The following is an 11,969-nucleotide window of genomic DNA, read 5'->3' as shown; positions in this document are numbered from 1 at the left end:
TCAGCCTCACCTCTTTTCCCAGCAAGGTCATGGAGCAGATCCCCCTGGAAACTATGCTAAGGCACATGGAAAACAAGAAGGTGATTGGTGACAGCCAACATTGCTTCACTAAAGGCAAGTCATGCATGACAAATTTGGTGACCTTCTATGACAGGGTTACAGTGTTGGTGGATGAGGGAAGAGCAACAAACTCCATCTAGTGGGCTTGTGCAAAGCTTTTGACACTGTCCCACACGACATCCTTGTCTCTAAACTGGAAAGACATGGATTTGATGGGTGGACCACTTGGTGGATAAGGAATTGGCTGGATGGTCATACTTAAAGAGTTGCAGTCAATGGTTTGATGTCCAAGTGGAGACCAGTGATGATTGGCGTTTCTCAGGGATCGGTATCGGGATCAGCGCTGTTTAACATTGTTGTCAGTGACACAGACAGTGGGATTGAGTGCACCCTCAGCAAGTTTGCTGACAATGCCAAGCTGTGTGGTGTGGTCAACATGCTGGAAGGAAAGGATGCCATCCACAGGGACCTTGACAGGCTTGAGAGATGGGCCCAGCAAACCTCATGAAGTTCAACCATGACAAGTGCAAGGTCCTGCACGTGGGTTGGGACAAACTTAAGAACAAATACAGTCTGGGCAGAGAATGGATTGAGAGCAGCCCTGAGGAGAAGGACTTGGGGGTGTTGATTGACGAGAAGCTCAACATGACCCGGCAATGTGCATTTGCAGCCCAGAAAGCCAACTGTATCCTGGGATGCATCAAAAAAAGTGCGACCAGCAGGTCAAGGAAGGTGATTCTCCCCCTCTACTTGGATCTCATGAGACCCCACCTGGAGTCAGCTCTGGAGCCCCCTACATAAGAAGGACGTGGACCTGTTGGAGTGAGTCCAGAGGAGGACCACGAAGATGAGCAGAGAGCTGGAGCATCTCTCCTATGATGACAGGCTGAGAGAGCTGGGATTGTTCTGCCTGGAGAAGAGAAGGCTCTGGGGAGACCTTATAGCAGCCTTCCAGTACCTAAAGGGGGCCTACAAGAAAGCTGGAGAGGGACTTTTTACAAGGCCCTGTAGTGATAGGACAATGGGTAATACTTTTAAAATGAAAGAGGGTAGATTTAGATTAGATATAAGGAAGAAATTCAGGGAGGGAGAGAGGGAAGGAGGGGGAGGCTGCTGATGCTCTGATTTGTTTCACCTTTCCAGCAGCTGAGCTACAGACAGTATTTCCTCTGTTGCTTCTTCTCTGTGGGTGGGCAGGTTGTACAAGCATTAGATCAGTCACTTTAAAGATAATTATTTATTTTTAAGACTGAATACCACAAAGTTATGCAAACATCATAGAATAAAAATTAAGGTCTTGCATAAAAATTTCATATGAGCTGAAAATTTGACCTAACTGTTTATTGAGTTCCTTCACATCCATTCTGTCTAATCAAAATCCTACCATACAACAGTCTCTAAACCAGCACTTCCCTGGCCTGGTTTCTTCAGACATGGCAAAATTAAATATAATAGAATTCTTTTTGATTTATTATATTGACGGAAGAAGATAATTTGTTATTATATTCATGCTATCTTCTGTCTGTTTCAAAAATTAGGCATTTGAACAGCACAGTAATGGTATACCATTTAAAACAGTAACTGTGGCTTGGTACAGTTCTCCAAAACCTATTCCAGATTATGGCAACTGTATTGGGTTTGCATGGCAAGGTTTTGGTAGTGGGGGGGGTACAGGGGTGGCTTCTGTAAGAAGCTGCTAGAAGCTTCCCCTATGTCCAATGGATCCAATGCCAGCCGTCTCCAAGACAGACCCGCTGCTGGCCAAGGCCAAGCCAATCAGTGATGGTGGTAGTGCCTCTGTGATAACATATTTAAGAAGGGGAAAAAACCCAGTCTGTGCAACAAATTGCAGCAGAAGAGAGGAGTGAGAATATGTGAGAGCAACAACTCTGCAGGCACCAAGGTCAGTGAAGGAGGGGGAAGAGGTGCTCCAGGTGCCATAGCAGATTCCCCTGTAGCCCATGGTGAAGACCACGGTGAGGCAGGCTGTCCCCCTGCAGCCCATGGAGGTTAACAATGGAGCATATATCCACCTGCAGCCCACAGAGGACCCCACACCAGAGCAGGTGGATGCACCTGAAGGAGGCTGTGACCCTGTAGGAAGCCTACACTGGAGCAGGCTCTTGGCAGGACCTGTGGACCCGTGGAGAGAGGAGCCCATGCTGGTTCAGGTTTGCTGGCAGGACTTGTGACCCCATGGGGGACCCACACTGGAGCAGTCCGTTCCTGAAGGACTGCACCCCATGGAAGGGACCCATGCTGGAGTAGCCCATGGGAGGAAGTCACATTGGAGAATTTAATGAAAAACAGTCTCTCGTGGGAGGAACCCCATGCTGGAGCAGGGGAAGAGTGTGAGCAGTTCTGCCCCTGAGGAGGAAGGAACAGCAGAGACAATATGTGACGAACTGACCACAACCCCCGTTCCTTGTCCCCCTGCATGGATCGGGGGGAGGAGGTAGAGAATTTGGGAGTGAAGTTGAGCCCAGGAAGAAGGGATGGGTGGGGGAAGATGTTTTTAAGTTTTGGTTTTATTTCTCATTATCGTATTGTGATTTGAATGGTAATAAACTAATTTCCCCAAGTTGAGTCTGTCTTGCCCGAGACAGTAATTGATGAGTGATCTCCCTGTCCTTATCTTGACCCATGAGCATATTTTCTCTCTCCTGTCCAGTTGAGGAGTGATAGATCTGCTTTGGTGGGCACCTGGCATCCAGCAAATGTCAACCCACCACAGCAATCCACATGTATTTGAGGAAATAATGAAAAGAACTGTCACATGATAACCTGTTGTAGTGCCATCTTCATCAGTTTCCTAATAATTCAATTTTTTTCCCTGACTTGCCATGACAGTTTAGCTCTGATTCTTCAGAAGTTCTAAAAGTAGGCACCTCCTTTCAGAGTGCATTGGGAGCAGTGGGTACTTACCACCTCCAAAACATTCCAAAAAAACGTCTCTCTCTTGTACTAACTGTATTTCAAAACAGAGAGAGAGAGGAAAATTTTTTGGTAATTTTGGTTCTTACCTGTTATAAAACTGTGGCTGTGGCATTAGAATCTCTTGATGCTAAAATGTAAATTATATTGCTTAAAATATGCACAAAATTTTAGCATTGACCTTTGCTGTTTGGTGTAGAGCAATTGCTTTTCTCAGCATCACATTCATCCCACAGCTGATGGTGGCATTACTTGATACTGGTAAAAGAATCTGCTAGCTTAACAGACTTTAATCTTACCATTTTACTAGAATAGAATAGAATAGAATAGAATAGAATAGAATAGAATAGAATAGAATAGAATAGAATAGAATAGAATAGAATAGAATAGAATAGAATAGAATAGAATAGAATAGGATAGGATAGGATAGAATAGAATAGAATAGAAATTTCAGTTGGAAGCAACCTACAACAACCATTTAGTCCAACTGCCTGGCCAGTTCAAGGCTGACCAAAAGTTAAGGTTAAGGGCATTGTCCAAATGCCTCTTAAGCACTGACAGGCTTGGGGCATTGACCACCTCTCTAGGAAGCCTGTTCCAGTGTTTGACCACACTCTCAGCAAAGAAATGTTTCCTAATGTCCAGTTTAAAACTCCCCTGGTGCAGCCTTGAACCATTCCCATGTGTCCTATCACTGGATACCAGAGAGAAGATATCAGTACCCCCCTCTCCACTTCCCCTTCTCAGGAAGCTGTAGAGACCATTGAGGTTGCCCCTCAGCCTCCTTTTCTCCAAACTAGACAAGCCCAAAGTCCTTAGCCACTCCTCATAGGACATGCCTTCCAGCCCTTTCACCAGCTTTGTTGCCCTCCTCTTGGACTCATTTGAGTACCTTCACATCCTTCCTAAACTGTGGGGCCCAGAACTGCACACAGTACTCAAGGTGAGGCTGCATCATTGCTAAATACAGTGGGATAATCACCTCTTTTGGCAAGCTGGTTATGCTGTTTAATGCATCCCAGGATGTGTTTTGCCCTCTTGGCTGCCGAGGGCACACTGCTGAATCATATTGAGCCTGCTGTTGACCAGCACCCCCAGATCCCTTCCTGCAAGGCTGCTCTCCAGCCACTCCTCTCCCAGTTTGTACTTGTGCCTGGCATTACTCCATCCTAGGTGCCAAATCAGGCATTTGGACTTGTTAAATTTCATCCCATTAATCATAGCCTAATGCTCCAATCTACCTAGATCCCTCTGCAAGGCCTCTTGTCCCTCAAGAGAGTCAACAGCACCTCCCAGTTCAGTATCATCAGAAAACTTGCTAATGCTGCATTCCACTCCTGCATCCAGATCATTGATAAATATATTGAACAGATCTGGACCTAGAATTGATCCCCGAGGAATGCTGCTGGTCACCAGCCAGATGGAGCCCCATTCACTAGAATCCTTTGAGCTCTGCCCTTCAGCCAGTTCTTCACTCAGCACACTGTGAACCTGTAGAGGAATTTTTAAAGGACCGAGGACATATGTTACCATTGTCCGGGTTGGACAACCCAGGCCTGTTAGTTGAAACTGCAGAGCAACTTTAAATTGTCCATTAAACATAGAAGCATTGGGAGGAGATGTGGTAGAAAAGCCAATAGAGCAGAAGGGTGATTCACCTAAGCCTTCTCTCTTGGCTACATTTTTTGGAGTTGGGCACACTCGTCCTATGAAGGGTATGTCAGCCTCTGCATGTTCAGCAGTGCAGGAGTTTTTCGATAAGACAGCAGACAAACTGGAAGTTACTCCTCAGGGGTCTGTTGTAACTGAGCGAAACCGGAAGAGGCTGTTGAGCCTCCCCAGGAAGGAGGAGCAGCGAGTCATGCTGCACCAATTGGAGCTGTGGGTGGAGCAAGACCAAAAAGGAGGGTGGCTACAGCTCGCAGATCAAATCAAGGGGGGCAAAAGCGCCGTCCGACGTCATATCCTCCTCGTCCTGAAATATCATTGGACAAATTTGAGGAGGAAGGCGGGGAGAAGCTTTGTGATAGAAATACAGAGAAATCTTTACAGAAGGTAATAGATAAATTAAGAAAAATGGAAAAGTGAGTTGAAATGAACCTGCCTACTACTTCAGTACCTGTAGTTCCTCCAGTTAGCCCAACTACCCCACCGATGCTGAACTCGAGAAAAGATCCAGTTCTACAGCGTTGGTGTGGTGTTATTCGTGATGCTGTTTTGGAGGGTGATTGGCAGGTGACCAGATCATTAGCTTGTCCAGTACTGATTAATAATCTTGATGCACATAACTGGGACATGATTTATGGACGGTTAATGATCAGATTTTAGTGATGGGAGTGTTGCAAACTGCTCTTCCACCTTTTATGATGATCCCTCAGATTTGGCAAAATTGTTGTGATAGACATGAAAGACTGTTTTGTTTTGTTTTTTTTTCACGATTCCCTTACACCCTGATGACACACAAAGAGACTCACTAACGATGATTTGCAACCGTTCTGATCCTGGTTGCATGGCACCGAAGCCAACAGTCCTCAAACTTGTTCACCAGAACAGCGGGCTGCCCTGGAAGTTATGTCCCGCAAGAATCAGGCTGTCTGGTGTGGTCGCCGAATGGCGAATCATCCGTTATCTTTTTTGGTTTGTAATGTTGCCACTTCACCTTTTGCCCTTATTTTGCAATGGCAAAAGAAAAAGGGGGAAAATACAGCGATCGTTTTAGGGTGGTGGTTTTTGCCATTGCAACCCAGACATCGTATTTTAAGTCGCCCTAAAGCAGTAGCGCCCTTGGTGAGAAAAGGAAGAGACAGGATTGTTGAAAATGATGGGACTGAACCGGCAGATATCAGTATTCCAGTCCGTGGTGATGATTCTGAGTGGCTCCTGAGACATTCAACAGCCATACAGGAAGCCTTGATGGGTTATACAGGTGTTGTACACAACAACCGGCCAAAAGGACCTCTCTGGAAGATGTTGGAACATTACCAGTGGATTGCGAGACCGTTATGTTCGAAAAGACCAGGTGAAGGGCCAACGGTGTTTACAGATGAAGGACGAAAGATGAAGAAGGCTGCATGTGTTTGGCAATCCAATAATCAGTGGCAGAAACAAGTGATCACCGGTGAACCACGGGACAACCTTCAAACCTTAGAACTGAAAGCAGTTGTTGAAGGTGCAAACTGTACCCTGAAGGATTATCTTCAGAGATAGAAAGTATCACAGGACATAGCTGTAACTAAACGGTTGACTAAGGTATTGTTTACCTTAAACTATCTCTCCCTTACGGAGGATAGAGAGGGACCACCTGTTGTTATACATCACCAAACAGCGCGAGGGAACCAAACAACTACAGTTCCTGGTTTGAATGTTCTGTATAAAAATATGGCTTCAGGTGTATGGGAAGGACCTAATCCGCTGTTATATATCGGTAGAGGTTATTTTTGTATCTCCAAAGATAAAGGACCTATATGGATCCCTAGCAAGTTTGTGCGACCTGTATGTCAAGATCAGAAGACGGAAGAGAAGACTCAGAGCGTGCAGACGGAATAAACTGTCTATGTTGCAAGGGATGTAACCCGTGGGTATTGTGCCAATGTATGCTATGTGGGGTAAAATGGTTCTGTAAGCCAAAGCTGAAATGTCAATGGTGTAAAGAGTGTATGTGTTTGATTGGTAACTGGGCATGAAGCAAGAGAAAGCATACAACTAGTGTAATACCATGCTGATTGGAGACAGCATACATCTTCAGAATCTGTGAAAGCACCGATTTGTGGGGTGGAATGTGAAAAAAAAAAAAAAAAAAAGAAGTGGAAATTGTAGGACTAAACATGTTTAAGTGGTGGACTTGGTTTACGGTCTTGATGAATTTTTTTTTACCCATTGGCCAAGGTATTTTTAACATCTTGCCTAGGACAAACATATGGGTGACATGGGAGAATATTACAGGGGTAAGAGACTTTTGTTTGAGTCTGCAAGAAGCAGACAAACACTTTAGAACTTGTTTAATTGGTATTCCCCTGCAAGAGAATGAAACAAATTTTGATGGTTTTTGGAATGTTAAAACAGTGAATCTGACTTCCAATCAGAATGGTATATGTATGAGTTCAAATGGGCAATTTGTTTGGCCTTCTATGCGTAATGCAGCGTGGCAGAAGACGGTTATTGAGAATTTAAATCAGCCACATCATTTACCATTGCAGGTGTTAGACCTATTGGGTAGCGTTGTACCTGTTGAATATGTTAATGTTACTGCAACTGGTATGGCAGACTGTACCCACATGTCATCACGACTTCAACCCGTGAATGGCACTGGATTAATTTGGTTTGGTGACCCATGGCAGTTATGGCTAACACATCAAGGTGAATGGGGGTTTTATACAAGGTTTCAAAATCTAACCGGTTCACCTATTTGGGGTGAATTGAAAACTGGAGGCCTACATGTAAATGTATCAGGGGTCTATCAATTGCCACCGGGAGTCATTTTGATATGTGGATATAGAGCATGGCCAGGGATTCCTTTGAATCCCGTCGGTGACCATGTTATTTAAGGCGTTTAACTTTCTTTGCTCCACATATGAAAGACTTAATGAAAATAACTCCACAATTTCATAGATCACGGAGGGCACTGCGCACCTTTGATGAAACATGTAATGACCGAGTCGATCTGCAGTCTGTAACAGCAAATGTCCTAGCCTCCATATTTATGCCGGGAGCAATGACAGCATTAAATGCTAAAAATATACGAAGGTTAGTGTGTTGGGGAGTGAAACAATTTAATCTTACATCGCAGATTTTAAGTTCCTTATTGCTTGATGTAGATAGTGTTAGGCATGCTACATTACAAAATAGAGCTGCAATAGATTTTTTGTTATTAGCACATGGACACGGTTGTGAGGATTTTGAAGGGATGTGTTGTGTGAACCTTTCCGATCATTCCATATCTATCCACAAGAAGTTGTCACAACTGCAGGGAAACATGAAGCATATTCTTGTTGATGATAATCCCTTCAATGAATGGTTGAGAGGATTGGGGATAACAGGTTGGTTAAAGACGCTATTGATTGAAGGAATATGCTTTGTTATAATCATTATTGTAATGCTTGTAGTTTTTAGCTCTGCTTTTTCTTGTTTAAAGAGAGTAGTTTTTAACATAACCAATCAGGCCTGGCTTGTGCAAAAGAAAAAAGGGTGAATTGTAGAGGAATGGCTGCAGAAGCGTGGCCTTAGAATCTCTGAAGATCTGCACAATCCAGGCCTGGTATTAGAATAGGCCTGTAATCAGAATTGTACTGAAGTTGCTGTGCTGAAGTTAACAAGAAAGGTAGCCTTGAGCTATTCTTGAATCCTGAGACCAAGTAATTATGTTGTGCCAACAGGCTGTGGCTGTAACAAGTTACAGCTGCTGGGAAAGCAGGTGCAGGGCCAAGAGAGATAGGGAGCGGAATGGGAATATAGGGAGTAACAAACTACAAGGCTGAAGCACAGCAACACAATTAGCTACATGGATAGAATGCTTATTTTAGTCATGATAATTAGGGGCGTGAGAACCGCGCGCATTTAGAGACTACTAACCAATTATATTTCTGCTTTACGAATATGCATGTGTATCGGTTCTGTATAAGTAGTGTTAGAAACTAATAAAGTTGAGCAAGATGCATAACTCGTATTGAGCATCTTCTTGACTCCGGTGAACCCTTCTTCCAACACAAAAACCTATCAGGGTCTGACACATGTACTGTCTAAGATATATAAATAATTTGTATAAACAATAAAGGCCATTTTGTCCGAACCCAGCCACGCAGACATAGTGTTTTTCAGTCCACCTCAACTTGCATCACCACACAAAAGTGACTAGAAAATATTAAACCAATCACTAGAAATACAAGTCTAATCCATTTCTTCACTGTATTATCAAATGGTAGAATAAATTGCCGCTGTTGAGTGTGAATTATGCCACAGTAATTAAAATGCAATTTTTCTTGTGATATAAGTAGGATATATGCAAGGTTAGAAATTCTGATGCTTAGGGACATGGTTTAGTGGTGGACATGGTAGTGTTAGGTTAACGGTTGGACTCAATGATTTTAAGGGTCTTTTCCAACCTAAATGATTCTATGATTCTATATACTGGTGCATGGGGCTGTTCCTCCCTAGGTGCAGGACCTTACACTTGCATTGGTTGAACTTCATTAGATTCCTCTCCGCCCAACTCTCTAGCGTGTCCAGGTCTTACTGAATGGCAGCACAGCCTTCTGGTGAATCAGCCACTCCTCACAATTTTATGTAATATGCATAGTTCTTGAGGGGACATTCTGCCCCATCCTCCAGATTATTAATGAAGATGTTGAACTGGACTGGACCCAGTAATGACCCCAGGCATACACTGCTAGTTGTATACACTGGCCTCCAACTAGACTTTGTTCCACTGATTACCACCCTCTGGGCCCAACTATTCAACCACTTTTTGGTCCATCTCACTGTCTGCTCATCCAGCCCATACAACAACAGCTTCTCCATGAGGATCTTATGGGAGAAGAAGGCCTTACTGAAGTCAAGGTAGACAATATCTATTGCTCTCCACTCTTCTACCAGGCCAGTCATCATAGAAGGTTATCATATTGGTTAAACATGACTTCCCTTTGGATAATCCATGCTGAGTATTCATGATGACTTTATTCACCTTTATGTACCTAGAGATGGTTCCCAGGATTATCTGCTCTGTTACCTTCCCAGGGACTGAGGTGAGGCTGACCAGCCTGCAGTTTCCTGGGTCGTCCTTCTTGCCCTTCTTGAAGGTAGGAGGGACACTTTCTTTCCTCCAGTCCTCAGGTACCTCTCTGAATCACCTTGATCATTCAAAGTTTCTGGACACTGGCCTTGCAATTACTTTGGCCAGCTCCCTCAGCACTTGTGGGTGCATCCCATCAGGGCCCATGGACTTATGTATGTCCAGTTTGCTTAAGTATTCTCTGACCTTATCTTCTTCCACCAAGAATACATCTTCCTTGCTCCAGCCTTTCCCCCTGGTCTCTGGGGCCTGAGATTCCTGAAGGTCTGTTTTGCTTGTAAAGACAGACAAAGGTGGCATTCAGTATCTCAGCCTTTTTCATGTCCTGTGTCATCATGTCCCCTGCCTCATTCAGCAGCAGGCCCACATTTTCCCTAGTCACCTATGTACTTACTGAAGCCCTTCTTATTGCCTTTGACATCCCTGGCCAGATTCAATTCCATTTGAGACTTAGCTCTTCCCCTTCTCTGACAGATGGACCCCATAAGCCACCAGTAGAGCAGGTTTCTCAAAGCAAGTCCCATGATCTAAGTAGCTGAACCCCTGGCTGTGGCACCAGTCCTGTAACCGTTTGTCGATTCACCAGATTCAACTGGCCCTTTCAAACTCCTTCCCTTTCACCAGGAGGACTGATGAAAAAACTACCTGTGATCCAGAGTCCCTTACTGCCACTCCCAGGGCTCTGTAATTCTTCTTGATACTACTCAGACTGCTCCTGGCAGTGAAACAACAGCAGCAGATAATAGTCAAGCTGTACAAGGCTTGGTAGTCTCTTGGTGACATCCCTGATACAAACCTCTGGTAAGCAGCAAACCTCTCTAGAGAGTGCATCAGGTTGGCAAATGGGTGCCTCCGTACCTCTCAGAAGAGACGCCTACTACTATCACCCATCGCCTTTTCCTAGTTGCACTGGTTGTTATACGCAGAGCAGACTGGGGCTGCCTTACTCAGCTCCAGCATCTCTCCTGATGTGATGGGTCTTTCCTCTTCAGCCTGCAGAGCGGCAAAGTGATTCTGCAAGGACACCTCAGGCTTTGGGGAAAGTCTTCTCCTCCTGTAGGTCCTTGCCATTGCAAGTTACCATTCTTCTGCATTATTGCCCCACCTCCCTTCTGTGTGTGCCAGTTGGGGAGTTTTTGGATGTTTGGCTGTGGATCCACTGCAGACTGTGCTTGGAACCAGCTATCTAACTCCTTCTCAGCCTCCCTGATGTTATGCAGCTTTCTCACTGCTTCCTGCAGCTGAGCCATCTGCTGCAGGAGGTTCTCCACCTGGGCACAGCTTTTACAGGCAGGTCTGCTGCCTGTCCCTGCCCCAGGAGAAAGGTGGAGGTGTTATCGATTTGTTAATAAGTTCAGATTGATTGACTTTATTTGATTGATTAATTGATTTTATAAAATCATTTTATAAAATTGAAAAATAGAAGGATAAGAAATATTTTTAATGAAACTTATAGTTGCACAGTAAAAGCTGCTATGAGATCTTCTGTACGTCTTGTACCAAGGCTAGAAGAAGGGCCTGGAACTATTGTAATAACTCTAGGGTTGAAAGGTTCCTTTGTATTTAACCAGTCTTCTGTACGCAGAGGTGTATTGAAATGTCAGAATATGAGATTAATGGGAACTGGGGAGAGTCGACTGGAACAGCTTGTAGGTGCCTGCCAAGAAACCGTGAACTTTAGTAAAAGGTAGTTCCGGCAGGGGGAGATCGCGACCACCGACTCATACACCACCTACCCAAATCGTACCCTAGACCCATTTCTAGACCTTTCTAAGCTTTACTGCGCAGAATCGGATATAGGAGGAGAGTATGTAAATGATTTACGGGAAATGTTATGATTATGCATGAATAATTAATGAATATGTATGAATAAGTTTTATATATGGAATCTGATTTTGGGACCTGGTGTGCGTTGATCGTGAGAGGACTCGCTCATGCACCTGGCTGTCAATAAAGAAGTGTCTGCTTATCTACATCACATTGGTGTTGATAAGTTCTTCATTCCGAGATTTCGGTAACAGAGGCACTTCCTGCAGTCTGAAGTCTGTGCTGCAGCCTCTCCCTTCAGCAGCTCCATCTGGGTGGAGGCATCAGCCACCGCTGGGATAGATGGTGCAGACCTCGCAGCTGGAGCTGCAGCCTTGGCTCTCAGACGAGTGCCTACCATTCTGCCTTGAGGGTGAGGTAGAAT

This window comes from Falco cherrug, chromosome W (assembly GCF_023634085.1).
Source record: "Falco cherrug isolate bFalChe1 chromosome W, bFalChe1.pri, whole genome shotgun sequence".
Lineage (NCBI taxonomy): Eukaryota > Metazoa > Chordata > Aves > Falconiformes > Falconidae > Falco > Falco cherrug.
This window is presented reverse-complemented; position numbering follows the sequence as displayed.